The sequence below is a fragment of the Taeniopygia guttata genome, chromosome 16, assembly GCF_048771995.1.
Source record: "Taeniopygia guttata chromosome 16, bTaeGut7.mat, whole genome shotgun sequence".
NCBI classification, from domain to species: Eukaryota; Metazoa; Chordata; class Aves; order Passeriformes; family Estrildidae; genus Taeniopygia; species Taeniopygia guttata.
The window spans coordinates 847,687-875,556 of NC_133041.1; the positions used below are offsets into that span (position 1 = coordinate 847,687).

Genomic DNA, 27,870 nt, shown 5'->3' on the forward strand with positions numbered 1-27,870 from the left:
GCCTTTTCCTTATCTTTAGTTACTATGTTCTGCACTGTTTCCAATAAAGAGTAGAGGTTAGCCTCCCTCCTTTTCCTATAAATTTTTTTTATAAAAACATTATTTAGTCATTTTACAGAAGCTGCCTGGTTAAGTTCTAATTAAGCTTTCATCTCTCTCCTTTTCTTTCTGCATAACCTAACAACATCCTTAAACACTTCCTGCATCGCCAGTCCTTTTTTCCCGAGTTCCCACAAAAGCTCCATGGGCAGCCAGGCCAGTCATTTTCCTCACCAGCTCATCCTTTGCCCCACTGGGACAGGCTGCTCCTTCCCCCTTAAGATTACTTTCTAGAAATGTGTCAATCCTCCCTGGACCCCTTTGTTTTTAAGGACTGTTTCCCTTAAAAAAAATCAGGACATGATTCGAGACTCCCTAAATCAGCATCCTAAACAGGCCAAAGTCTGCCCTTCCTATTTCCAGTGTGGAAGTTTTGTTGCTGCCACTCCTTCTTTCACAGATCATTGAAAACTTGATTATTTCATGGTCACCGTGCCCCAGGCAGCCTCCGACCCCCACATCTGCCACCAGCCCTTCTCTGTTTGTGAGCAGCAGGAGACAGAGCTTTCCTTGGGACTGGAGTGTTACCAAAAATTCGGTGAAACAGAAAACTCCTTAACACCAGTGCAGCATTAAGAAGCAGCATTCTTTATTCAGCCGGATGCACAGGGGATCGCTCCTCCCAAAGCTGAGCATGCTGAGTGCAGGAAAGTTTCTGTTCATATTCTGTATTTGGCACATATATTCACTGATTGTGCTGGACTAAACACACATCTGATAATCATTTCCCCAGAATCATTAACATATTTCTCCTCCCCTTTTGCATGCCTTCTTCTGTCCTGGGGGTCTCTCTGGTGGTCCCTGGTGGTCGTGGACCCCAATATTCCAGTGGGCACTGTGTGGTTTCCATAGGCCTGGGGTTTTGGAGAACAAGCTCCAGGTGTCAGCTCAGCTGGTGGAGACAATTTATCATCTGGTAACATGAGGTGACAGAGCGGGCTGTGACATCACAGAGTGGGTTATGTGAGGTCATCAAGCAGTGATGGCATCCTAGACTGTCCCTGTAACATGAGAGCTGGCTGTGACATCAATGGGCAGACTATGACATCAGAGACCAGCTGTGTGACACTAGAGAATGGGCTGTGACATCTCAGAGCAGGCTGTGACATCACAGAATTGTCTGTGACATCAGAGACCAGCTGTGTGACACTACAGAATGGGCTGTGACATCTCAGAGCAGGCTGTGACATCACAGAATTGTCTGTGACATCAGAGACCAGCTGTGTGACATTACAGAATGGGCTGTGACATCTCAGAGCAGGCTGTGACATCACAGAATTGTCTGTGACATCAGAGACCAGCTGTGTGACATTACAGAATGGACTGTGACATCACAGAGGGGCTGTGTGACATCCTAGCAGGGCTCTGTGAGGTCACTGGGTTGGTCACTCCGCCCCACCTCCCCCTCACAGTTTCTCCCAACAAGTCCAATGCTGTTCATGCCCAGCAGGGTCCCTGTCCCCCGGCATCCCCCTGATCCACCTGGAGCCACAGCCTCCACCAAAGGATGTTCCACAGGATCCACCCCAAAACCTGACATGGGAACAAGAGGCCAGGGCTGTGTGACCAGGACATCAAGGACATGGATTATCCAGGTCCCTGTGGCCTGGGCTGGGTTCCCAGGGCAGAAAAGATGTCTGGCAGCTGGAGCAGGGTTAGGGAAGGGCCTCCAAGGTGGGGCTGGAGCCCTTGAGCTGTGAGCAGAGGCTGAGGGAGCTGGGCTTGTCCAGCCCGGAGCAGGGAAGGCTGAGGGGCTCCTCATCACAGCCTGGCAGTGCCAGCGAGGAGGGGATGGAGAACACAGAGCCAGGCTCTTCACCAGGGGCCTGGTGGGAGAGAAAAGCTAATGGGTGGAAAGGGAAAGAGGGGAGATCAGCCAGGCCAGGAGGAGATGAAATGAGTCAGGCTGGTTTCAGCATTTCCTCAACACCAAAAGCAGCCTGACCTCCCTTCTCCATCCACTACTTAGAGCTTTGAAAATCAGGAATTGTTTGAGCTCTTTTGCCCCCATTCCAGGATGAGCATCCTGATACAAGAACTTAATTGTGCCTATATCTATCACAGAACCACGTTTGTCTGAAATTCATTCTAACATGGAAATCACTTGTGGATGCTGGACTCATCAGTGCTGCTGGGATGCTGCACATAGCTCAGGGAGGAGTGTGATTGTTATTAAATTGTTTCCTGTTCAACTCCGGTCTGTTGGCCACGAAGAGAAACTTTCTGAGTCTCACCAGTTCCTGACCCCCAAAGGACACAAACCTGATGAGTTGTGGTTCCCACTCCAGTGGTGGCACTTGGAGCTCCCTCCATCCCCAGAGCAGAGCTCATTTGTCCCAGAAAGTCCCTGGCAATGCAGGGATGAAGGAAACAGGACAGGCTGTGGGGATCAGGGGCAGGGCACAGCCAGGGATTTGGGGTGGCTGTGATCCCAGGGCAGGACCCGGCCCTTGGCCTTGGTGAACCTCATCCCATTGTCCTGGGCCCATGGCTCCAGCCTGTCCAGATCCCTCTGCAGAGCTTCCTGCCCTCCAGCACAGCCACACTCCCACCCAGCCTGGGCTCACCTGGAACTGCCTGAGGGTGCCCTCGATGGCCTCGTCCAGACCAGCAATAAAGAGATTTCACTGACCTGGCCCCAGTGCTGAGCCCTGGGGACACCCCTGGGTGTGACTCCATTCCTCAGCTGCTCTGAGTGCCAGCGCTGGGATGAGGGAAATGGTGGGGATGTGTTTCAGGAATGCAAAGGGCCCAGGCCTGAGCCCCAGCCCCTGGCAAGGCAGATCCTGTCCCTCCCTCATTGCTCAGGGCTCTTCCCGGGATGGGCACTGGCATGTGGGGATGGGCAATGCCAAGGGCAGGACCATGGGGTGGCAACATGGGATACCAGTGGAGACAGATTACAGGAGAATTACATCTTGGATTTACAACCAGTGGGGAAAAGACAGGGGAGGGGAGAAGCCTCGGGGACAAACCAACTATAAGAACATGGGTGACTGACAGGGAACCTTCCAGAACCAAATGGGGGTGGCTGCGATGACAGACAGGGAGGTTGGCAGCACAACCTGGATTGACACATCTATTTAAGGGTAAGAGGGGAGGAACAGGGAGATTGGCACTCTGAGGGACAGCTGAGTGGCGGGAAAGCTCAGGAGTGAACAACCTGGGAGAAACCATTGTGAGGGGAAGGAATGGGGGGCACAAGGAACAATACCAACCGAAACTTGCTAGCATTAAACTCCTAACTCATGTACTAAAACACAGTGAAATCCTATAAAAGCACACAGCAGCAGCCGTTTCTGTGCCTGCTGGGAGGAATGCAGAGGCAGCTGCTGCTGCAGGCACCAGCTCTGGCCAGGCCCCTCTGTGCCCTGCCCAGGGCTGCTGTGCTGGCCTGGGGAGACAGGCTGGCACTGAGCGGACAGAGGCAGCCTGTGCTGGGCATCTCCTGCAGCCAGCACCAGGAGTTTGGCACTGCCTCCCACAGCACACTCCTGGAAAAGCTGCAGCCCACGGCTGGGACAGGAGCAGTCTTTGCTGGCTCCAGATCTGGCTGGACGGACGGGCCCAGAGAGTGGTGGTGAGTGGTGCTGCATCCAGCTGGGGACAGGCACCAGTGGGGTCCCTCAGGGCTCTGTGCTGGGCCGGCTCTGTTCCATGTTTTTATTGACCACATGGAGGAGGGGATTGAGTCCTTCATTAGGAAATCTGCAGCTGACACTAAGCTGGGAGCGTGTGTCCATCTGTTGGAAGGTAGGAGGGCTCTGCAGGGAGACCTGGAGCGGTTGGAGGGATGGGCAGAGCCCAGTAAGTTGAAGTTTAACAAGTCCAAGTGCCAAGTCCTGCATTTTGGCCACAATACGCCCCTGCAATGTTATAGGCTGGGGACGGTGTGCTGGTCCGTGCCCAGGCAGAGAGGGATCTGGGGCTCCTGGCCAACAGCGGCTGAACATGAGCCAGCAATGTGCCCTGGTGGCCAAGGAGGCCAATGGCTCCTGGCCTGTGTCAGGAACAGGGTGGCCAGCAGGAGCAGGGAGGTCATTCTCCCCTTGTACTTGGCACTGGTGAGGCTGCACCTCGAGTGCTGTGTCCAGTTCTGGCCCCTCCGTGTGGGAAGGACATGGAGACGCTTGAGGGTGTCCAGAGAAGGGCAACAAGGCTGGTGAGGGGCTGGGAACACGAGTCCTGTGAGGAATGACTGAGGGAGCTGGGGTTGTTTAGCCTGGAGAAAAGGAGACTCAGAGGTGACCTTATCACCCTTTGCAATTTCCTGAAAGGTGGCTGTAGTCAGCTGGGGGTCGGTCTCTTTTTCCAGGCAACAACTGACAGAACCAGAAGACACAGTCTTCAGCAGCACCAAGGGAAATACAGGTTGAATAGTAGGAAAAAGTTTTTTACAGAAAGGCTGATAAAGTATTGGATTGGTTTGCCCGGGGAGGTGGTAGAGTCACCTTCCCTGGATGTGTTTAAAAAAAGATTGGATGTGGCACTCGGTGCTATGCTGTAGTTGAGCTGGTGTTAGGGCATGGGTTAGACTCGATGATCTTGAAGGTCTCTTCCAACCCAGTAATTCTGTGATTCTGTGACTCGATGATCCCAATGGGTCCCTCCCAGCTCAGCCCCTTCTGCAATTCTCACCCTTTGGCTCAGCCTTTGTGTCCCCTCGAGGCGCTGGCAGAGCTGTTGGGGACAGGGCAGGAGCGGTGAGAGCCCCAGCGTTCCCTGTCTGTGACACCCCAGCGGTGACAGCCCCAGCGTTCCCTGTCTGTGACACCCCCGCGGTGACAGCCCCAGTGTTCCCTGTCTGTGACACCCCCGCGGTGACAGCCCCAGCGTTCCCTGTCTGTGACACCCCAGCGGTGACAGCCCCAGCGTTCCCTGTCTGTGACACCCCAGCAGTGACAGCCCCAGCGTTCCCTGTCTGTGACACCCCAGCGGTGACAGCCCCAGTGTTCCCTGTCTGTGACACCCCAGAGGTGACAGCCCCAGTGTTCCCTGTCTGTGACACCCCAGCGGTGACAGCCCCAGTGTTCCCCTGTCTGTGACACCCCAGAGGTGACAGCCCCAGTGTTCCCTGTCTGTGACACCTCAGCAGTGACAGCCCCAGCGTTCCCCTGTCTGTGACACCCCAGCAGTGACAGCCCCAGCGTTCCCCTGTCTGTGACACCCCAGCAGTGACAGCCCCAGCGTTCCGTTTCTGTGACACTCCAGCAGTGACAGACAAGTGTCAGACACAGTTACAGAGCTCTGCCCAGAGGTGACAGGGGAAATTGATTAAAAAACCAAAAAAAACCCCGCAAACAAAACCATATTAAAATTAAAAAAAACCACCTCCCAATAAATCTCCCAACAAGCAAACAAACAAACAAACAAAAAACACCAAAAAACCCCAAACAAATCAAAACAAAAGGAACGAAAAACCAAACAAACAAAATATCAAAACAACAGAAAGAGAACTCCCAACCAGCAGAGTTGTTCCATCCTTCACTTTTAACATCGGCACTCACGCAAGACCTGGGGCTGCAAGAAATGAGGATTAATTGGGCACATTTGCAGGAAAAGCAGGTTTAGGACAGGCTCCCAGCAGAACTGTTCTCAGCTGAGCCAAAAAGGCCCCTTTGGCAGCTGCAGGGCCATTGGCAATGCAGAGCCTCAGGCCAGAGGGAAGAAAAGGGCTCTGAGTTCCCCTTCTCTGACACTGAACCCTGTTCCCAGGCTGCTTCACACACAGGATTCTTCTGGAGGACAGCGCACAGCTGAGAGTGGGCTCTGGCTGCTCCATGTCGCGTGTCCTAAAGCTGCCTGGGAGAAGAAATTTGGGGTCAGCTCTGCTGGCAAAATCCCTCCTGGCACAGGGCACAGCGCCGGGAAGGGCTTTGCGTGCCGAGGCTTTGCTGCAGCCAAGGAAAGCTCCTGGCTCAGGGTCACCTTTGCTGCTCAGCCAGAGCCCCGAGTGCCCCAGCAGCAGCAGCAGCAGCAGCAGGAGGGAATGGCAGCATTGCCTTGGGCTGGCCCAGGAGGGGAAGATTTCCCCAGGAGAGAGGCTCATCTTCCAGTTTTGGCATTCAGTCCGCTGCAGATGCCTCAGTTCTGGCTGCCCAGCAGCTGGACATGCAAGCCCAGGAGCTCTGTTCCTGGCCAGCCCCAGCAGGTGACAGCAAGGACAGGGCCCTGGCAGCTCCAGGACATTTGCAGGGAGCGGCTTCAGAAGCGCTGGGGTCTGGGACTGGGTGCAGAAAACGCCCTGGGGGCCTGTGCAGCGAGGCAAAAGGAACAAAGTTTCAGTTGTGGCCTGGCTAGGGAGCACCAAAATGGATTCCTTTCCATTGCCGGGTGTTCCCTGAGCCCCAGAGGAGAGCCTAGGGGGACAAGGAAAGGAGAGCGGGGCTGTGCAGGAGCGGGAGCAGCGAGAGAGCCCCGGCTGCAGGTGCGGGGCGGGCAGGGCTGGGAGGGGGCACAGCCCGGGGGTCCCGCAGAGCCTCCCTGCTCCAGAGCCGCAGCTGCGGCAATGGGACAGCTGCCGGGATCTGTGTGCCAGGGACGAGCCGCAGGCGGGGGTGCCGAGGGCTGGGCTGGAGCAGCTTTTTGTCCCGGTGCGGGGCCATTGCCGCGGGGTTGGGGTCCCTGGGAAGGCGCAGGAGCACAGCGGGGCAGGGTTGGTTTGTGGATTTGTGGTTGCGATGTTTTGTTGGCGGCCCCGGGCGGGCTGTGCGAGCCGGGAGCGGCCGGCCGGGCCCGCAGCCGGCGCTGGGGCCGGGAGCCCCCGGGCAGAGCTCTGTGCTCGGGGCCGAGCCCCGGGCGGCCGCTCAGAGGCAGCCCCGGCTGCGGGGGTCCCCGAGGGTCCCCGGGCAGGGGGCGGCGGGGGCTGCCGGAGCTCTGTGCCCGGGGCTGGGCGCGGCTGCCCAGGGAGCGGAGGGTGCAGGGTCCCCCCGTGCTGGGGCTGGCTCTGCCCGGCCCAGGGGCTGCGCTGTCAGCCCGGAGCCGCGTGGGGATCGCTCGCTACCGGCAGGGCTGGCAGGGAAACCGGCCATGGGGGGAGCACAGACGGGCAATACGAGAGCTGGGCTGTTCCAGAAGCCTGGAGGTGTTGGGAGCATGGACAGGGGGCACCCATGGATACCCCGGGACCCTGAAACAGGGACCCCGGACAGTGCTGACCCCTGGGACGCCTGTGATGCCAAAGTGGTGAGCCCAGAGAAGGGGAACCTGTGGCATTGCCAGGAGCCCCAGCAGCCCAGAGAGGGGGAGCACCAATGCAAACTTGACCCGCAGCAACCCAGACAGGGTGAGGGTCTCCAGGAGCCCAAAGTGGAGAGGCCAGAAAGGGGAAACTCAGAGTTTGGGTTTTGCTGAATCTTGGTTTTTAATATATTTTGGGGGTCTAAATCTTGATGTTTTCGAGGCTTTAATGGTTACCAGATGACCGGTGACTTTTAGAGATGGACTTGGGCAGTAGGACTCCCCTGACCCAATGTGCCCATACATTGTTTTCCCCAATCCAGGACTTCTTATTCCCAAAGCTTGGCTGGGTGGAGAGGGAGGCTACAAGAAAGAGGAAGATTCCCCGGGTCACCCAGGCAGGTGAGGAGGTAGTCAGTGCCCCTTTCCCCCTCTCTCCTGCTCCATCTCCCAGCCCAGCACGGCCCCCGGCTGCAGGACAACCCCCTGATGACACCGTCCTCCTTCCCCTTCCCTCTGGCCCGAAGGCAAATCCCATCCTCTCCTTGTCCGTCCTTCCCAGACAAGGAGCTGAGGATGGAGAGCAGGGAGGACAAATCCCCACAGCAGAACCTCATGGAAGAGACCATTTTGAGCAACTCCAGGGCACAGGAATCCAACGGGGAGGAAAAGCCCTGGAGATCCCACAGGAGGAGGGGCTGCAAACCCAGCCCAGGGTGCTCTGAGGGGAAAAGACCCACCCTGTGCCAGGAAGGTGGACAGAGCTCCAACCAGAGCTCAGAGCTGGAAGTCCATGAGCAGGTTCACCATGGGGAGAAGCCCTACAAGTGCTTGGAGTGTGGGAAGAGCTTCAGGCAGAGCAACAACCTGATCTGCCACCAGATGATCCACACCGGGGAATGGCCCTACGAGTGTGGGGAGTGTGGGAAGGGCTTCAGCTGCAGCTCCAAACTTGTCATCCACCAGCGCATCCACACTGAGGAGAGGCCCTACCAGTGTCCCCAGTGTCAGAAGAGGTTTCACACCAGCTCCAGTCTCCTCCTGCACGAGCGGATCCACACTGAGGAGAGGCCCTTCCGCTGCCCTGACTGCGGGAAGGGTTTCAACCGCAACTTCAGCCTCGCCACCCACCGGCGCATCCACACTGGGGAGAGGCCCTACAAGTGTCCCCAGTGTGGGAAGAGCTTTACCCGGAGCTCTGCCTTGACCAGACACCAACGGAGGCACCAGTGAGGGAAGCCCTGCGAGTGCCCCAACTGCCGGAGGAGCTTTGTGCACCACTCCAGCTTCATCCCCCATTGAAGAACTCACATTGGGAAGAGCCCTGGTGATCCCTGTTCCCTGTGATCCATGCTGGGAAGACACCTATACCTTCTCCTGCCCTTGCCAATGACCTGATGTGGGATTGAAGAACATGAGGGTCTGGCCATGGCCCTGTCATTACATTCACAACTATCTTAGGTCATTGCCAGGGGCAGGAAATGGACCCTCTCTCTCTCTCTCTCCCCCTTAGGAGAAGGGTGTCCTTTCCTGGCAGGAGGAAATACATGTCCGGGAAGGGACAGTCACTGATGTTGAAATTTTTCCTGTAAATAGTTTTTCTTATCCCTTCTGTTGTCAGCATTGTTTCTGTTCCTGTTTGTTCTTTATCTCGTTGCTGTTCCCAGTAAATTGTTCTTATCCCAGCCCAGGATCTTTGCCTTTTGTGCTTTCCATGGGAGGCAGGAGGGCAGCGAGCGGCAGCGCGGTTTTAGCGGGAGCAGGAAATTGGGGAATCCCATTCCTGAAGCCCGGCCCATGGAAACCGAGCATCGCAGCTGGTGCCAGCCCTGGTGGCCATGGCAGCAGCCTTGGGAGCGGGTCCCTGGCTGGGGCTGAGGGAACCTCTTCACTCTGGTGCCCAGGGACAGGAGTGCAGGGAGCGGCTGCAGCTGAGTCGGGGCAGGCTGAGGTTGGATCTCGGGGAAAGGTTTTTGCCCAGAGGCTGCTGGGGCACTGCCCAGGCTCCCCAGGGAAGGGTCACAGCTCCAGGGCTCTGAGCTCCAGCAGCGTTTGGACAGCGCTGCCAGGCCCAGGCTGGCAGTGTTGGGGTGTCCTGTGCAGGGCCAGCAGTTGGACTCGAGGATCCCGATGGGTCCCTCCCAGCTCAGCCAATTCTGTGCTTCTGGGATCCCATGACCCTGGGAATGGGATGCCAGAGGTTGCCATGGCAACTGTCTGGGTTTGGGAAGACAGGTGTCTGCTGAGGAAGGCAGGAGCCTCCGCTGAACTGGAAACTGTAAACCCCCTCCCTCCGAATTGTTGTAAATTTGAAATGATGCGGGGTTTTCAGGCAAAGGTATGGAAGCAGGAATAACAGCTCTTTATTAGGGGAAAAAATAAAAAGAGAAAATAAACAATGCAGTAATGCAAAACAACACTGGCAGAGTCAGAATATGACCTGACACCCTTTTGGTCAGGGCATTGGTCGCAGTCTAATTGGAATGGTGGCTGCAGTCCTCCTGCAGTGTCAGCTGTGCTTCTGTTGGAGCAGTGATCCTGTAGAAGGGTGTAGTCTTCCTCTGAAGAGGCAGTGGAAAACCCCAGCTGTTCCTCTGGGAATCCAGTGAAAAGGCTGTTCTGGTGTTCTTCCAGAAACCCGAGATTATATCCAGGTAGAAATGCTTGGCTCCTCCCTCTGGGCAGGTTAATGGGGTGGCTGCAAATGTTTGGGATTTATGTGAGAATTTGATGGGGTGGGTGCAAAAATTTGGGGTTTCTGTGATTGGCTTTGAAATTCTGGGGGTTTTGTGATTGACTGTGAAAATTTGGGGGGTTTGTGATTGGCTGCAGAACTGCATGTGGAGTTAAACCCCTTTCATGTCCAGGTGCCCATGGACAACACTGAGAATCTACCTCCAAAATTCCGAATATCCAAGGGCTCTTCCGAGCCAGAAGCTGCCATGAGGGACAGCTCTGGCTGTCCTCTCCTACAATGGCCACCTCTGATCTTTTTCCCAAACTCTTAGATTTGGTGCTTTTCTTTCATGAGGAAAAATCCGCCCTTCTCCACAAGGTGTCCACAGCCAAAAATGGGATTTGGCCTCCAAAATCCCAAATATCCAAGGGTCTCCGTGCTGTCCTTCTGTCACAATCCGCTTATAGTGGGGTGTCATGATGGTTCGTTAGCCGATCCCAAAGTGCAAAAGACAAACAGCAGGGGACTATCAGTTTAATCACAACAGATGCCCCTTTATTAAGGGCCAAAACCAATAAATGCGATAGTGTGGTCATAAAAGAAATAAAAAGGAGAGAGAGAGAGAGAGAGAAAGGGGGGATGGGAATAGCTACCAACACAGGTGAGGTCCTCACTGGTCTGGACCATGGGGATCCGTCTTGTTGTACTGGGGAGAGTCTCCAAAATCCTGCCTAACCCAGGGGTCCAGTTATAGTCCACAGAGGGAAAAGGGGGGAACATGCAGAACAATGAGAGTCTATTGAAATTGCTATGGGGGGAACAGGTGTATCTACAGAAAATCATCCAGGCTGAACAAACACAGTGATGAATAAGTCCATTGAAGTTACTGGAGAAGGACAGGTCATGTCATTTCCCCCCACCACCACTCTCTGTGGTAGGGGTCTCAGTCTCAGTCCTTGGGGAGAGGGTTCTTGATCTCTGTCTGTCACGGTGGTAACGAGGCAGATGAGGGTCTGCAGTGAGAGACCACCAGAGTCACCCCAACAGTTCATTCAGCTTAAAGGTGGAGAGTGAAGCAGGAATTGCAGAGGGCCGCTCTGTGCTGGGTCCACGCTGGGTCTTCGCCAAGTCCTTGCCAACTCCTTGCCAAGTTCTTGCCGGGCCTCGTTGGGAACAGAACGTAACGGTGCAGCGGCTGCACCTGCACTGTTGCCTTCTCCAAGCCGGAACTGCAGTGGGGGAAGGGAGTTCCTTCTCATGGCAATTGGCAGGCAAATGAGTGAGGGTCTTCAGATTGCCTCTTACAGTCTGGGAGCAAGTCTTGGATATACGGAATTTGGGAGGCCAAATTCTAATTTTGGCCATGGACCCTGGACATGAAGACCAATTCTTTTCCATAGGAATGAAGGAACAGAGCCCCAGTGCTTCAGGGGCAGATGAGAGGTGACCACCAGAGGCAAAGGCCAGCTAGAGCTGGCAGGTTATTTTCTGGGAGATACTCTTGCACACAGGAAAATTTTTAGGCAGAGTGTCAGTTTTGGCAATAGGCATCAGAAAAGGTGGAGAGTTCTTTTCCACAGCAAGGAAAGCACGGAGCCCCTGTGCTCCAGGAGCCTTGATGGTACTGGCAGATTTGGGCTGGAAGCAACCCTTGGGTATAGGGAAATCGGGAGGTGGAACCCCAGTTTTGGCCATTTCTGTGTAGATAAGAAGGAGGGCTCTTTTGCATAGGAAGGAAAACACAGAGCCTCAGTGTTTCAAACGCAGATGAGAGGCAGCCCCCAAGGGGCCAAGGGCAGCCAGACCTGTCTCTCCTGGCTGATTTCACTTGGGAGCAATCCTCGGATGTATGGAGTTTTGGAGGTGGAATCCCAGTTTTGGCGATGACAGGATGAATGATTTTTTCCTATAGGAAAGAGAAGAGTAAAGTCCAAGTGTTCTGGATGAGAGGTGATCACCCTTAGGCCAAGCCAGCCAGACCTGTCTCTCCTGGCACCTTTCATCTAGGGGCTGTCCTTGGACATAGGGCATTTTGGAGGTGGAATCTCAGTTTTGGCTGTGGGTGCCTGGACAGGAAGATGAATTCTTTTCATTAGGAAGGAAAGCACAGAGCCCCAGTGTTTCACAGGCAGATGAGTGCCAGCCCTCAGGAAGCCAAGGCCAGCCAGACTTGTCTCCCCTGGCAGCTTTTGTCTGGGAGCTATCCTTAGATATAGAGAATTTTGGAGGCAGATCCCCAATTTTGGCCATGGGTGCCTGGTTGAGATGGATGTTTTTTTCTCATAAGAAAGAAAAGCACATGATCCCATGTTTGAAAGGCAGATTTGAGGTGGCCCCTGGGTGGCCAAGGAAGCCAGACCTGTCTGTCCTGGCAGATTTCATCTGGAAACAATCCTTGCAATATAAGGACATTTGGAGAAGAAATCCCGGGTTTGGCCCTGGGCCCCTGGAGGAGAAGGACAGTTCTCTCTCATAGGAAGGAAACCCCAGAGCTCCAGTGCTTCAGGGGCAGATGAGAAGCGGCCCTCGACATGCCAAGGTCAGCCAGACCTGTCAGGTGGTCCCCAGGAGGCCCAGCCAGCCAGACCTGTCCATGTTCCCTTGGTTTCGTGGGACCCCACAGTGTCGCAATGGTCTCCTTGGTTCCATGAGGCTCCATAGTGTCACCGTGATGTCCTTGGACCCACATTGTCACAACTGACCCACAGTTCCATGAGGTTCTGTAGTGCCACTGCAGCAGTCAGAGGCCCTGCAAGGCCTCCCTGGCGGTCACTCACCTAAGATAAGAAATGCCTAAGTCACGGTGACTGGAGCAAAGAAGCCCCTCTTCCACATTCAGACCCTTCTTATCTCTCTGTAAGGCTGTAGCTCCTCAAACCTGGCAATTGGACAATTTCTGACACCCCAGTACCCTATAAAAACACCCATTTCTGCCCAGTTTGGCAGAAGAACTGTCACTGCATCCCTTCAGAGGAGCTGGCAATAAAGGACATCACTGTGGAACCACATACAGCCTTCTCCTCTCTCTGTCCCTGTGTGTCTGCCAGAGGCACTTGTGAGCACAGAGCGAAATCACTGAGAGCTGAACTCACAGAGCTGAAATCACTCCAGAGGTGCTCGCTAAGTTGCCTGTGGCTGGGAGCTGAGCCGAGGGACCCAGACAGGCTGAGCCTGACAGCGCAGCGCTATCCGGACACCCACGGCAGCGGCAGCCCGGGGGTCAGATGGACCCCTGGGACCCCAGGCTGCATTATGTGGCCACCCGAAGGAGCACTGGCATCCTGGCACCCCTGAGAGCAGCCTTCCTCGTGAATTGTCACTGCCTCAGCCGGCTATGACCCCTTGAAGCTAACTTTAGAAGAAGTTTTCTGACGAGGCGTCCGAGGAACCTGCACATCGCCATCTGGGACGAGGTCCTCAGCAGCTGGACGGCAGAGCACCTAAGCAGCAGTTCCTTGTCCCACATTCGGCTGAAGAAGTGTAAGTTTAAACCAGCCTTTTTGCACGCTTTTATTTTGGGTCTCTTTTTGTTTGTTTTTTTTTTTTTTTCCTTTTTACTGCTGGGGGGGGGGGGGATGGGGGGGAAGGGAACTATACTGAAATGGGACCAAAATCTAGTAATCTAGTAAATTAAAATGATCCCAGAACGAGAGAGACTTATATTTACAAATCCTACAAATCCTTTCTGCTAACAGCTTTTCTTTCTCTAAAGGCAATCTTTCAAAAACTAACTTGAAAAAATTTATAACATGGATTCTTGCCCTGTTTCCAGACACTAACACACACATGATCGATTCAGATTATTTTTGGGACACAGTAGGGACAAGAATATACAGTTTCCAAACTAATGAAAACTTTTCTGTAACTAAGTTTCTACCTCTATTTCACTCAATTACTAAAGCAGTCGAAAAGACAAATCTCTGCAGCTTCCTTCTGCTGAGGAAATTCCACCTTTATCTTTCTCAACAGACACTGTCCCTTCAAATGCTAATTTGCCAGATAACATTGCTCTCTCAGTCCCTGGGACGGGGAACACAGACATTGTACCACCCCACCCACCCGCGGGGTCCGTGGAGCCCACCCATCCCTCGCTCCCCCTCGGACGCGGCGAGCGCGGATTCCGCTCCGCGGTCCCGCAACACGCGGCGCGCTGCGCGCCCCGTGCCCCGCTCAGTGTTGGGCTGTACCTGTGTCGGTTTCCATCGGGAACGCCCTGCCCCACCCCAAAACCTCCGCGCAGCCCCCGTGACTCCCCCAGCCCTGCAGCCGTGCCTCCCAGCCCCGCTGCGGCTCTCCCCAGCCCGCTCCCATCCCTGCCTGCCTGCCCGCCGCAGCCCCGCCGTGATGGCAGCAGCTCCCCCAGCCCCGCCGCCTCCTCTGCCCCGCTCCTCCCTTGCCCTCATCCCCAAGCGCTGCACCCACCCACCCACCCTCAGCGCCCCCCGAGCGGCACCTCCGAGACCCCCACGGGGGCACCCCACTTCCCCACGCACCTCAGCCCTGCGCAGGCTGTGCCACAGTGGCGCTGCCATTGCCGCTCCGCTGCTGCCTCCCTCTAGCCAAGCCCAGCCAGCTGCCCCCTCACACTCTGTCCAGCCCCCCACACCCCTGCAAACCCTCGCTCCAACACGCCCAACAAAGCGTGGTGCACCTCCTGCTCGCTCTCACTCCTCCTCTGAGCACAGTGAGTCCGACTCTGACACAGAGGACATTGATCCATGGGCTCTAATCAAAATGGAAGCGACTCGGGCAGGGGATTGGGAACTAGCTCAGAGAATTTCTGCCTTCCCAGCAGTTTATATAAAGGGGAAAAGAGGTGGGGTCACCACTAAAACAACGTGGGAACCTAACACAAATAAAGAACTGGTACAACTACGAAATATAGCCAAAGAACATGGGAGAAGTTCACATATTTTTAGAAATTTTCTGGAAGCTCTCTTTTCAGCACATATTTTGATACCTTACGATGTTAAAAACATTGCCCACTGCCTTCTTTCCCCGGCAGAATATATGCTATGGGAAAGACATTGGAAAAGACAATTAAAAACATTATCAGGCACCTATGCTCAAGATGGAAATAGGCCAGATTTTACAGTCCAGCAGCTGGCTGGAGAAGGGCATTTACAGAAACCCTGTGACCAAGCTAACACCTCACCTCAGGAGCACTACAAGACTTGGCTATTGCAGCAAAACCTCCCTGCTCCTCACCCCAGATGACTCTACCCCTACCCAACACTTCTCTAGTATTAAACAAGAAGTAGATGAAAGCTTTATCAAGTTTATAGACAGAACTAAAGATGCTCTGGAAAAACAGATAGAGAGCACAAAGGCAAGAAAAGAACTGTTGTGCCAGCTTGCCTTATCAAATGCAAATGAACAATGTAAAACAATTCTGAGGGCCCTACCCTTGGACACAGAACCCACCATAGAGCAAATGGTGGAAAGCTGTACACGTCATCTGTCCTCTGAAAACACAGTGGCCCAAGCAGTAGCTAAGGGTATTGCAGAAGGAGTTTCTGGTGCAGTTGCAGCAATAACTTCCAAAGACCAGGCCTGCTGCTATCACTGTGGGGAATTTGGACATTTTATAAAGGACTGTCCAGACAGGTCACCTACCCAAAACCTCCGTAACATCTACCAAGGACCCCAGAACCAGCAGCGCTACCAGCAGCGTTTGGGAAACTTCCAGCAGAGCGCAGCCAGGCCCCGCGCAAAGACAACAAACCAAAAGCCACCCAGATCCAGCCATGCATCATCCCAGGAGATCCCAGGCCACATGGATCCAACCCACGGAGCGATACAGATGGGAACACAGCGCCAGTTGGTAACTGCTCTGTCTATTGACTTTAATAATAAGGATGTTTATCGTGTTCCCACAGGCAAGCATGGGCTTCTTTTGACATTTTAATTATAGGTGTCCATAGCCCAGAGGAAATCTTTGTTGTTCTCAAGGTACAAACAGTGCACCCAGGACAAGAAATCTCGGTCCAGCTGTGCTGTACGGACTCACCATTTTTCCTTTCACGAGGAATTCTGATCGCACAAACCTTTCTGCCCCCAAAGAATCACAGGGAACAGCTTCCTCTCAACCCTACAGCAATGTGGGCACAAGTTGTGGGACCAAGTGCGATCTATCCTACAGATGAGGGAAGATCCACCTCCCAGGGATGCTGGACACTGGTGTGGACGTGACCATCATTGCTCGCACAGAATGCCTGGCACACTGGGAACTACAACCAGTAGCAGGAATGATTTCAGGGATTGGTGGAGCCACAGTGTCCATGCAAAGCAAGCACAACATCCTCGTCAAAGGGCCTGAAGGCAGGCTGGCAACCATCTGCCCATTTGTGGTAAGAGCCCCCATCACCCTTTGGGGCAGGGATGTTCTATCCCAATGGGGAGTTTTCCTATGTATTCCCAGTCAGGATTTCTGACTGGGGCCACTGAGGAGCACACACTACCAGATACCCCTTGGCTCACGTGGAAACGCCAAGACCCAGACTGGGTTGAATACTGGCCCCTCTCTAAAGTAAAACTGCATGCACTACAAGCCCTTGTGGAAGAACAGCTCGCCAAAGGTCACATCGTCGAGACCACCAGCCCTTGGAACTCTCCAGTCTTCTTATTGCAAAAACCTGGAATGGACAGGTGGAGGCTCCTCCACAACCTTCACAAAATCAATGAGATCATCGAGGACATGGGCCCCCTCCAGCCTGGCCTGCCTTCACCATCGATGCTGCCTCAAGACTGGACACTTGCCATCATAGATATTGAGTGTTTCTTTAGCATTCCGCTGCACCCCCAGGACGCTCCACGGTTTGCTTTCTCTGTTCCCTCTCTTAACAGAGAGGCTCCACTCAAAAGATACCATTGGTTGTATCTTCCCCAGGGATTGAAAGTCTCGCCTACTATATGCCAGTGGTACGTTGCTCACATTCTGTCTCCTGTTCAGAACCTATTTCCAGATGCAATCATCCACCACTACATGGATGATATCCTGGTCTGTACATCAGGAAAAAACTTACTTAGATAAAGCAGTTAAAAAGACAATTGAAACCATAGAAAAGTCAGGATTCGAGATCCATGAGGACAAAATACCCATCGGCTTATCTCGGATTCCAGATCCAGGAAAGGACCAGCAGCTCGCCATCAGAGATGACCCAAAAACCCTGAGAGACTTACACAGTCTGTGCAGATCCATCAGCTGGGTACATCCCCTCCTAGGAATTACAGCAGAGGACCTCGCTCCCCTGTTCACCCTTCTCCATGGCAACAAAGGCCTAGACTCTCCACGCCTGCTCACAACAGAAGCCCGAGACACCATCACCAAGGTCCAAGAAGCCCTGTCTGCACGCCAAGCCCATCGCTTCGAGCTCAAGCTGCCTTTCCAGTTCATTATTTTGGGAAAAGCACCCCGGTTCTACGGACTGATTATCCAATGGGATCTTCAACTCCGAGACCCTCTATTGATACTGGAATGGATCTTTACAAACAACAAACTTTCAAAGACAATTACCACCTTCCAAGAAATCATGGGACATTTAGGAAAATAAGCCAGAACTTGCCTCCGCTCCCTTGCTGAGTGTGAATTCACATGCATATACTTGCACCTGACAACTGGAGACCTGGAGCATTTGCTCCAGACCAATGAAAACCTCCAATTTGTCCTAGACAGCTATACAGGCCAAATTTCCATCCGTATCCCAAAACATGAACTTTTTAATGCAGTCTTTAATCTGACCCCAAAATTAGTCCAAAGTAAAACACCTCTCAAAGCTCTAACAATTTTTACAGATGGCTCAGGGCCATCCCACAAGTCGGTAATGACTTGGAAGAACCCTAAGACCCAAAATGGGAAATCTGTCATCCAAATAGTGGAGGGGTCTCCACAGATTGCGTAGTTAGCAGCTCTTGTCAGAGCCTGTGAGAAATTCAAAGACAAACCCTTTAATCTGGTCAGAGATTTGGCGTATGTCGCAGGTATAGCTATGAAAGCAGAACACGCTCTTCTCAAAGAGGTTTCCAATCCAAAGTTACACAAATTTATTTTGTCATTAACATGCTCAATCTCTCACAGAAAGCAACCTTACCATACAATGCATGTGAGGTCACACACCGATCTGCCAGGTTTCATCACAGAAGGGAACAGGAAAGCGGATGCATTGGCCCTGGCAATAGAAACTGCCAACGTCCCTGACATCTTTGCCCAGGCAAAGTTGTCACATGCATTTTACCATCAAAATGTACCTGCCCTCACCAAAATGTTCAAGCTTTCAAAAGATCAAGCAAAAGCTTGGTAGGGATTCCATTCTTGGCAGATGACTGGCCTGTCTATAATTCAGAGCTGTTCCGCACCACAGGTGAGAGACCCAACCTGGCAGATACTTGGGACAAGTGGACAAAAATGTTGCCCAATGCTCAAGAGGAACCCCAAGAACTGGACCTGTTGGGGTCCTCCAAGGCAACATACTGTGTCAAATTTTACTTTAGACGTCCAAAGAACAATTGGCCAGAAATTGACCAGACAAAAAACACATACAGAAAAGACAGATCACCCATTTACAAAGCCTATAACTATCCGGACTGGTGCAATTACACCTCTCGGGTGATCTCTGTAGCCTCTCTCCACCCCAAAGTATTACCCAAGGGAACGTTTCTCATCTGTGGTGACCGAGTATGGGCTGGGATCCCCTCCTGTCTTCAGGGAGGTCCCTGTAGCCTTGGAAAACTTTCTACCCTCACTCCAAATATTACCTTGTTACATAATTGGAAAAAAGAAAGTGAATTAAAATACCACAAAAGATTCTACACAGAATTTGATGAAAATTGAGATCCAAAATTATATGATTGGAACTAACCAAAAAAGATTGCAGTCTCCCTGTTCCTACCCTGGGTAGCTGCAGCTAAAGCCCTTGGTGAAATAAATCACTTAGGGTGTTGGCTCAGTAAGCAAGCCAATGCTACCTCTGTCACCCTAAGCGATCTTTTAAAGGAAGAAGAAACCATGAGACATGCATCACTTCAAAATCGAGCAGTGATTGACTTCCTACTGCTAGCCCACGGACATGGCTGCCAAGACTTTGAAGGGATGCATTACTTCAATCTCTCTTCATGCTTGGAATCCATCTGCGCACACATCCAGAGACTGAAGGAACTTGTGAAGGACTTAAAGTAGAAAGCAACCCAGACTGGGTCAATGACCTTTTCGGTCAGAGGGGATTAATGGGATGGGGTACATCTTTGGATAAGGGAATTTTGTGGATTTTCATTGTAATTGTCATTGTGTTAGCTATGTTCTCATGCCTTGTCCCCTGTTTCAAAAGAACTATAGGGCACGCCTTTTTCCTAAATACAGAAATTGGAGTTGTAGCAGTCAGAGGCCCTGCAAGGCCTCCCTGGCAGTCACCTAAGATAAGAAATGCCTAAGTCACAGTGACTGGAGCAAAGAAGCCCCTCTTCCACATTCAGACCCTTCTTATCTCTCTGTAAGGCTGTAGCTCCTCAAACCTGGCAATTGGACAATTTCCAACACCCCAGTACCCTATAAAAACACCCATTTCTGCCTAGTTTGGCAGAAGAGCTGTCCCTGCATCCCTTCAGAGGAGCTGGCAATAAAGGACATCACTGTGGAACCGCACACAGCCTTCTCCTCTCTCTGTCCCTGTGTGTCTGCCAGAGGCACTTGTGAGCACAGAGTGAAATCACTGAGAGCTGAACTCACAGAGCTGAAATCACTCCAGAGGTGCTCGCTAAGTTGCCTGTGGCTGGGAGCTGAGCCGAGGGACCCAGACAGGCTGAGCCTGACAGCGCAGCGCTATCGGGACACCCACGGCAGCGGCAGCCCGGGGGTCAGATGGACCCCTGGGACCCCAGGCAGCATTAACCAGGAGTGACTGGGATCACAGAGGAACCATAAAGGAAGTTACTGGAATAATACTGGGACTATGTGGGAGTGACTAGAACCATACTGGGAGTGACTGGAATCATATTGGGTGACTTGGAGTGACTGGGACCTTGCTGGGGGCAAATGGTACCGTAATGGGAGTAACTGGGTTCATACTGGGATCATACTGGAAAGGACTGGAACCATACTGGGAGTGCCTGGAACTATTATAGGGGTGAATGGGAGCATCTGGGAACATGCTGGGATCATGCTGGGATCACACTGGGAGTGACTGGGATGGTACTGGGATCACACTGAGTGTAACTGGAAGTGACTGGGACTATACTGGAGGTGACTGGGAGCCACAGGGCCCATGCTGGGAGTGGCCTGGGGGGAGCTGGGGGAACTGGGGGAACTGGCCCAGCTGGGGCTCAAGGCTTTTCTCCCCCAGGGCTGCCCCAGGTCCTGCTGCCACCCCCAGCCCCACAGAGCAGAGGGACAGGGGAGAGCTGAGGGACAGACGACAGGGACAGGGCACAGCCAGGGAACACGGCCTGGCCGAGGGACACTGAGCCCCAGCACTTTGGGCTGTTGCCCTTGGGCTCCCAGCACAGGCCCAGGGGCAGAATCCCCTCCAGAAACTGCTGTTTGCTCTCAGCTCTGCTCTGGAACATTCCCCAGGAGCCCCTGCAGTGGCTGCAGCCCAGCCGGGTGCCCGGGGCCACCAAAGCCGCTCTGGCAGTGCCCGCCTGCACACAGCTGGAAACCCCCTGCACTGTGTGGAGACCTGGAAACGAGGAGAGAACGGACCCATGGAGTCGTGTCTCAGCCCCAGGGAGCCCCTTGGAGCTCCCTGGATTCCCATCCCAGCCCCACAGATCCCCCCCATCCCCAGAGATCCCATCCCAGCCCCTCAGAGTCCTCCATTCCCACAGATCCCAGCCCAGCCCCCGGCTCTCCCCACTGCCCCTGCTCTGGTTGTACCGGCCCAATCTCCAGGTCACTGTCGGCCACGGGCCGGTTCCCGTCCTTGAGCTGGGTCTGGCTGTCCCAAAATCCCGGCTCTGGCTGTCCCAATATCCCAGCTCTGGCTGTCCCAATATCCCAGCTCTGGCTATCCCAATATTCCAGCTCTGGCTATCCCAATATCCCAGCTCTGGCTGTCCCAATATCCCAGCTCTGACTGTCCCAATATCCTGGCTCTGCCTATCCCAATATCCCTGCTTCTGCCTATCACATTATCCCAGCTCTGGCTGTCCCAATATCCCGGCTCTGGCTGTCCCAATATCCCAGCTCTGGCTAATGCAATATCCCAGCTCTGGCTATCCCAATATCCCAGCTCTGGCTATCCCAATATCCCAGCTCTGGCTGTCCCAATATCCCAGCTCTGGCTATCCCAATATCCCAGCTCTGGCTGTCCCAATATCCCAGCTCTGGCTAATGCAATATCCCAGCTCTGGCTATCCCAATATCCCAGCTCTGGCTTTCCCAATATCCCAGCTCTGGCTATCCCAATATCCCAGCTCTGGCTGTCCCAATATCCCAGCTCTGGCTGTCCCAGTATCCCAGCTCTGGCTGTCCCAATATCCCGGCTCTGGCTGTCCCAATATCTCAGCTCTGGCTGTCCCAATATCTCAGCTCTGGCTGTCCCAATATCCCAGCTCTGGCTATCCCAATATCCCAGCTCTGGCTATTGCAATATCCAGGCTCTGGCTATCCCAATATCCCAGCTCTGGCTGTCCCAATATCCAGGCTCTGGCTATCCCAATATCCCGGCTCTACCTATCCCAATATCCCACCTCTGGCTATCCCAATATCCCAGCTCTGGCTATTGCAATATCCTGGCTCTGGCTATCCCAATATCCCAGCTCTGGCTGTCCCAATATCCAGGCTCTGGCTATCCCAATATCCCAGTTCTGGCTATCCCAATATCCCAGCTCTGGCTATCCCAATATCCCAGCTCAGCTCCCGCCCCCATCCCCGGTGTCTGTGCCTCCATCCAGCCCCGCTCGCTGCCGCAGCGCTCGCAGAGGGTCCCGTCCACGTCCCCCACAATCCAGGACTGGAGGACCCCCGGGCCGGGCTCCGACAGCGCCACTTCCAGGAACTGCAGGGAGTGGAGAACTGGGGGGACACGGAGATTTGGGGGAGCTGAGGGGGCTGAAAGTGAGAATTTGGGGATCCAGGGGGGTCCACAGGCCGAGGAAAGGGGAGACATGAAGAGCAGGCAGAGCTGGGAAGGAGGTTCATGGGCTCAGAGCCAAGAAAAGGGGGTGCAGGGACTGGGACAGCTGGGATGGGGGGAATCCTGTGCCCGGGAAAGGGGGTGCCAGGGCTCTTGAGTGTGAGGAAAGGAGGGGCTGGGGGCTGGGAAAGGCAGGAATGGGGATCCAAGGTGTTCCAGGTGTCCCAGGTTCAGGCACACAGCAAGTGTGGAGGCTGGGAGCCGTGGAATGGCCAGGAAAAGGGGAGCAGGGGGTCCTGATGTCCGGAAATGGGGGATTCAGGGGGGTTCCTGTGCAGGATAAGGGTGATGTAGTCAATCTGCCAGGCCTCCCCTCACTTGTACTTGGACCACCGCCCACCATACCAGAGGGGCTTCAGCCGCTTGGCCTGTTTGATGGTAGCACAGGTCTCAGTCATGGATCACCTGAGAAACACTGTCCATGGTTAGATCCACCCCTCAGTCTCATGCCCCCTTATAGGTGGCATCTCTACCCTGATGGCCTGAGGCATCATGGGCCCATGGTGCTAGGAACAACCCCCACTTGTGTTCCAAATCAAGGTCTACCTTTGATACCCCTATCTTTGCAGCCTGATCTACTTGCTGATTGTTTTGCTGCTCTTCATTAGCTCTACTTCTGGGTACATGGGCATCTACGTGGCAAACCTTCACAGGTAACTTCTCTACCCGGGTACTCATATCTTTCCACTCTTCAGCAGCCCAAATTGGTTTTCCTCTACGCTGCCAGTTAGCCTCTTTCCACCTCTCTAGCCACCCCCACAGAGCACTGGCTACCATCCATGAATCACTGTAGAGGTAGAGTGCTGGCCACTTCTCCCTTTCTGCAATGTCTAGGGCCAGTTGAACGGCTTTGAGTTCAGCAAGCTGGCTTGATCAACCTTCTATTTCAGTGGCCTCTGCAACCCATCGTGTGGGACTCCATACAGCTGCTTTCCACTTCTGATTCATCCCTACGATGTGACAAGAACCGTCAGTGAATAGAGCCTAACATGTTTCCTCTGCTGGCAGTTGGTTATATGGTGGAGCTTCTTCAGCCCGTGTCACTGGTTCTTCTTCTTCATCTGTGACACCAAAACTTTCACCTTCGGGCCAATTTGTAATTACTTCCAAAATCCCAGGGCAATTCAGTTTACCAATATGGGTGCGTTGTGTGACGAGAGCAATCCACTTGCTCCATGTAGCTCTGGTTGCATGGTGGGTGGAGGGAACCTTTGCTTTGAACATCCAGCCCAGTACTGGTAGTCGGGGTGCCAGGAGGAGTTGTGCTTCTGTACCAATCACCTCTGAGGTGGCCTGGACTCCCTCGTAGCTGGTCAAGATTTCCTTCTCTGCTGGGGTGTAGTTGGCTTCAGACCCTCTGTAGCTCTGACTCCAAAATCCCAGTGGTTGGCCTCGAGTCTCATCAAGCACATTCTGCCAAAGGCTTCAGGACAGACCATGGTGCCTGGCTGCAGAGTAGAGCACGTTCTTCACATCTGGTCCTGTCCTGACTGGGCCAAGAGCTACTGCATGAGCAATTTCCTGCTTTATCTGGGTGAAAGCTTTCTGCTGTACAGGCCCCAGTGGAAATCGTTTTTCTTGTGGGTGACCAGGTAGAGAGGGCTCACAATCTGGCTGTACTTGGCAATGTGCATTCTCCAAAACCCTGTAGCATCTCGGAAAGCTTCTGTTTCCATCTTGCTGGTCAGTGGAGACATCACATTGATCTTGTTGATGACTGTTGGGGTGTGTTTTTAGTTCCCCCCTATTCTGGTTTCTTCCTCTCCCCCTCTTTATGTTACACGGTCAGTCCCTCCTTCTCCTCCTTCCCCTTTCGCCTGTCAGTCTTCCCTTGCCCCATAACCTTCCACTGAGTCATTCCCCATACCCCACCCCAGGGCTTGTCTGTCACCCTGAGGCCTCTCCCTTCTATCCAGAACCTTCCAGCCAGGGCCTCAGGTGACAGGCTGATCCCTGGGGACCCCTCCTTCCCTCTCACCTTATTGGATCCCTCCCTTGATTGTCATTCCCTTCACCACTCCCCGGTTTTTCCCCGTTGGCCCACGGTTGTTCCCTCCCCATGTCGCCACCCCCTGTTATAATCCCTTGCTGGCTGTAACCCTCTGCCTTTTGGGGCATACCCTATTCATGCTAAGGTGGGTCTCGTCGACCACCAATAAACTTGGAGTTGTGGTACCCCCTTAAGGACAACTCCCGCGTCTTTGTCCTCATCGCAGAGGGTCCCTCTCAGGTCTGGTGCAGCAGGACTCACAGGTCACACCCCTCGCCCGCGGTGGCCATAGGGGGTGGCCTTCGTTGTCCAGTGTGCCTAACATCGGGCTAGCTGCTGACCACCGGAGGCACCGCGACAGATGACCTCAGTGGGAATCTGACCCCGTCCATCTTGCAACTTTACTCCCAGGAATTGGATCTCTTGGGCAGGTCCCTTTGACTTTGCTCTTCTTGATGGCAAAGCTGGCTTCCAGAAGAATCTGAATGATCCTCTTTCCTTTCTCAAATACTTCCATTGCCGTGTTCCCCCACACAATGATGCCATCGATGTACTGCAGGTGCTCCGAAGCGTCACCCTTTTCCAGTGCAGCCTGGACCAGTCCATGGCAGATGGTGGGGCTGTGCTTCCACCCTGGGGCAGTCGGTTCCAGGTGTACTGCACGCCCCTCCAGGTAAAAGCAAACTGAAGCCTGCCTTTTGCTGCCAGAGGAATGGAGAAAAACACATTGGCAATGTCAATAGTGGCGTACCACTTTGCTGCCTTGGACTCCAGCTCATGCTGGAGTTCCAGCATGTCCAGCACAGCAGCGCTCAGCAGTGGAGTCACTTCATTCAAGTCCACAGTCAATGTCCATTGTCTGTCAGACAAGTGGGGCTCGCACAGGCCAAGTGTGGCTGTTGAAGGGTGAGTGGGCCTTACTGACCACCCCTTGGCTCTCCAGCTCACGGATCATTCTGTGGATGGGGATCACAGCACCTTGATTTGTCTGATACTGCCGGTCGTGCACTGTCGAAGTGGCAATTGGTACTTGTTGCTCTTCCACCTTAAGGAGTCCTACTGGAGATGGATTTTCTGATATTCCAGGCAAGGTGTTCAATTGCTTAATGTCCTCTGCCTCTACAGCAGCTATGCCAAAAGCCCACCTGAGTCCCTTTGGATCTCTGTAACAGCCGTTCTGGAGGAAGTCTATGCCCAGAATACACGGGGCCTCTGGGCCGGTCACAATGGATGTTTCTGCCGCTCCTTCCCAGTCAGGCTCACCTCGGCTCCCACCAGGGCCAATTGCTGTGATCCCCCCGTCACCCCAGCAATGGAAACAGGTTCTGCCCCCACATGTCCTGATGGCATTAGGGTACACTGCACACCAGTATCAGCTAAGGCTTCATAGTTCTGTGGCTCTGATGTGCCAGGCCATCGGATCCACACCATCCAGAAGATCCGGTTTCCCCGTTCCTCTCCCTGGCTAGAGGCAGAGCCCCTCTAACCCTGGTTATTATTCCTTTCCTGGGCATACATGGTAGAGGTACCTTCAAGGGGATCTGACAGATCATGCCCGGGAGCTTGGTCATGTGAGGCTGAGGCTACCTTCACTTTACTGGAATTCCCTTGGTTAGTGTTTCCCTCCTTGAGTGGATGTGACCACGCTGCCAGGACAGAAGTGGGTTTCCCATCCCACCTTCCTATGTCTTCCCCATGGTCACACAGAAAGAATCACAGGCCAGCCCGTGGGCTGTACCCTCTCTCTCTAGCTGGAGGATGTTGGGCTCTAACTTCGGGGCCTGTGACTCGCATGGGTGCTGCACTGATCTTCCTCACTGTCCTGGTTCAGGGCAAATTTGGGAAAGAACGTCCAAAGGGGTTCCTCTAGGAAACAGATTCAATCAGCCCCTCCCCCCAACTGATTCAGGAAAAAATACCCCTTTGGTGGAAAATGGAAAAAACTCTTGATTAAGCAAGAAAACCTAAAGAATATTAAACAATAAAACTTCTTGCTGCTCCAAAAGAGAGATAAACTCAGAAAGTCCCCTCCCCGGGCTGCAGTTCCGCTCACTCAGTCTCTTATCGGTCCCTCCGGCACTGGAAATGCTGCGGCTCAGGCCGGGCCTGGTGGGCCACAGGTGTGAGCTGCCAGTGCTCTTCTGGGTGCTCAGTCCAGAGCAGGTTTGAGCAGGTCTGAAGAAAAGAAAAAGCCACAGTCCAGGGAACTTCTTTGCCTCAGCTAGCTAAAACTAACTAAAAGCAAAGGACAGCTCTGAGGGTAAGTGAGCCAAAGCAGGGTATTTTCCTGGCGGGTGGGTTTAGTCTCCACAAGCTGGTGGCCAAGCTTGCGGAGACCACAGGGTACCCTCCTGATCCAAGGGGATCTTCACCATCACTCCCTTGGATCCTCACTCTTCCCCAAAAGGTTGGGGCATCCCCTGAGGGTAGTCTCCACTTATCAGGAGGTGCTTTTCTAATCTCTCGCTTACCCAAAGCTGGGCTCTCCCCCAAAGGCTGGGGTATCCCATGAGGTCTGAGAGAGTAGAAAAGACAGGAATTGGGCAGAAATTTTCCATCAAACAATGGCACATTTATAAGAATAGGGGAGAATCTAATATTATGCAAGAAGCCCCTGACACCCATGCACCTCGTTGAAATTTAGCTGCGTTGGGCTCCTCCCCTGTAAGTTCCCCTGTGGCTTCTGTGAAGCTCCCTGTACCCTCTGTCCCTCGGTCTTCCCAAAACCCTACCCTATCCTCCCTTGGGGATGCTGTTGGCCACAGCACCCCAAGCACCCCGCTGGACACTGTTCAGACCTCTTGAGGGAACTGCAGTGCACTCGGCACTCCTTTCCAAGGTGGTGATGGCCACACCGCTTGGAACACCCTTTCCTGCCTGGACCCTTCTTCTCCGGCCCCAAGTTTCCCGCCAGCCCCACCCCTTCCGCAGAGGCCCCTGCACAAATCGCGTGTGGGGCCAGTGCCCTTTGTTGGAAGGTGGGGTTGGACCATCCCCCATTCCTTATTCCGGCTCCTCCTCTGGGGGGAGGATCGCCTATGGGGCCTCCCGTCAGGGGACCCTCCTTCTTGGGAGATCACCCTCTTTTATGGAGAGACCTCCTTCGGAGGAAGGTGGAACTGGAAACCCAGACCTGGAATCCTCCATTTTGTCTCTCCCTAGGATGGCGGCGCCCAGGTTCATCCCCTTACCGACACCCCATAACACTTGTGGCAGTCGCCAAAGTAATCATATTTCTTCTTATCAACTGAATCAATTATGAATTCAATTTGCATTTAATTTTTGGAAGAACCTCCCCAAAGCCCTTGACCCTTCAAAGCCTTTGTGGAAACTGTTCAAGATCATTAACCTTCAAGCTTCCACCGTTGAGATAAATGAAAAAAGGAACCAAAAAGAACAATTTGAAATATGTTCTAAGTATAGAAAAAAGAGACATGAGGCAAGTGTTTGCCCATCAAAGCCAAAAATTTGTTTCACCTGTAAAAAGAAAATCACATAAGAAAAAACTGTCCAAAGTAAAAAAAAACAACCTACCATCTTCATAATGAAAATAAAAATAAACAGTTGAATTAATATAAGAACAAAATTATTCAAGAGTGACTGCCCAAGTTGCCCATCCATTTCCTTAATTATGCCCTACCAAATGTTCCTTTTAATTTCAATATTGTTTTAAAGTTTTCACAGTACGCTTTGGAAAAAGAGTTCATAATTTACCTTTAGACCTTCTTTAAACTTCATGATCTTTGTTGATTTTTGTTTAACCATTTTCCCACATTCCCAACTAAATTTCTTGACTA

At 53.3% G+C, this 27,870-nt stretch overlaps 1 pseudogene; it reads left to right on the forward strand.

Annotated features, from left to right (window-relative positions):
- Window positions 1-27,870, forward strand: part of LOC140685172 (uncharacterized) — a 655,070-nt pseudogene that overhangs the window by 503,640 nt on the left and 123,560 nt on the right.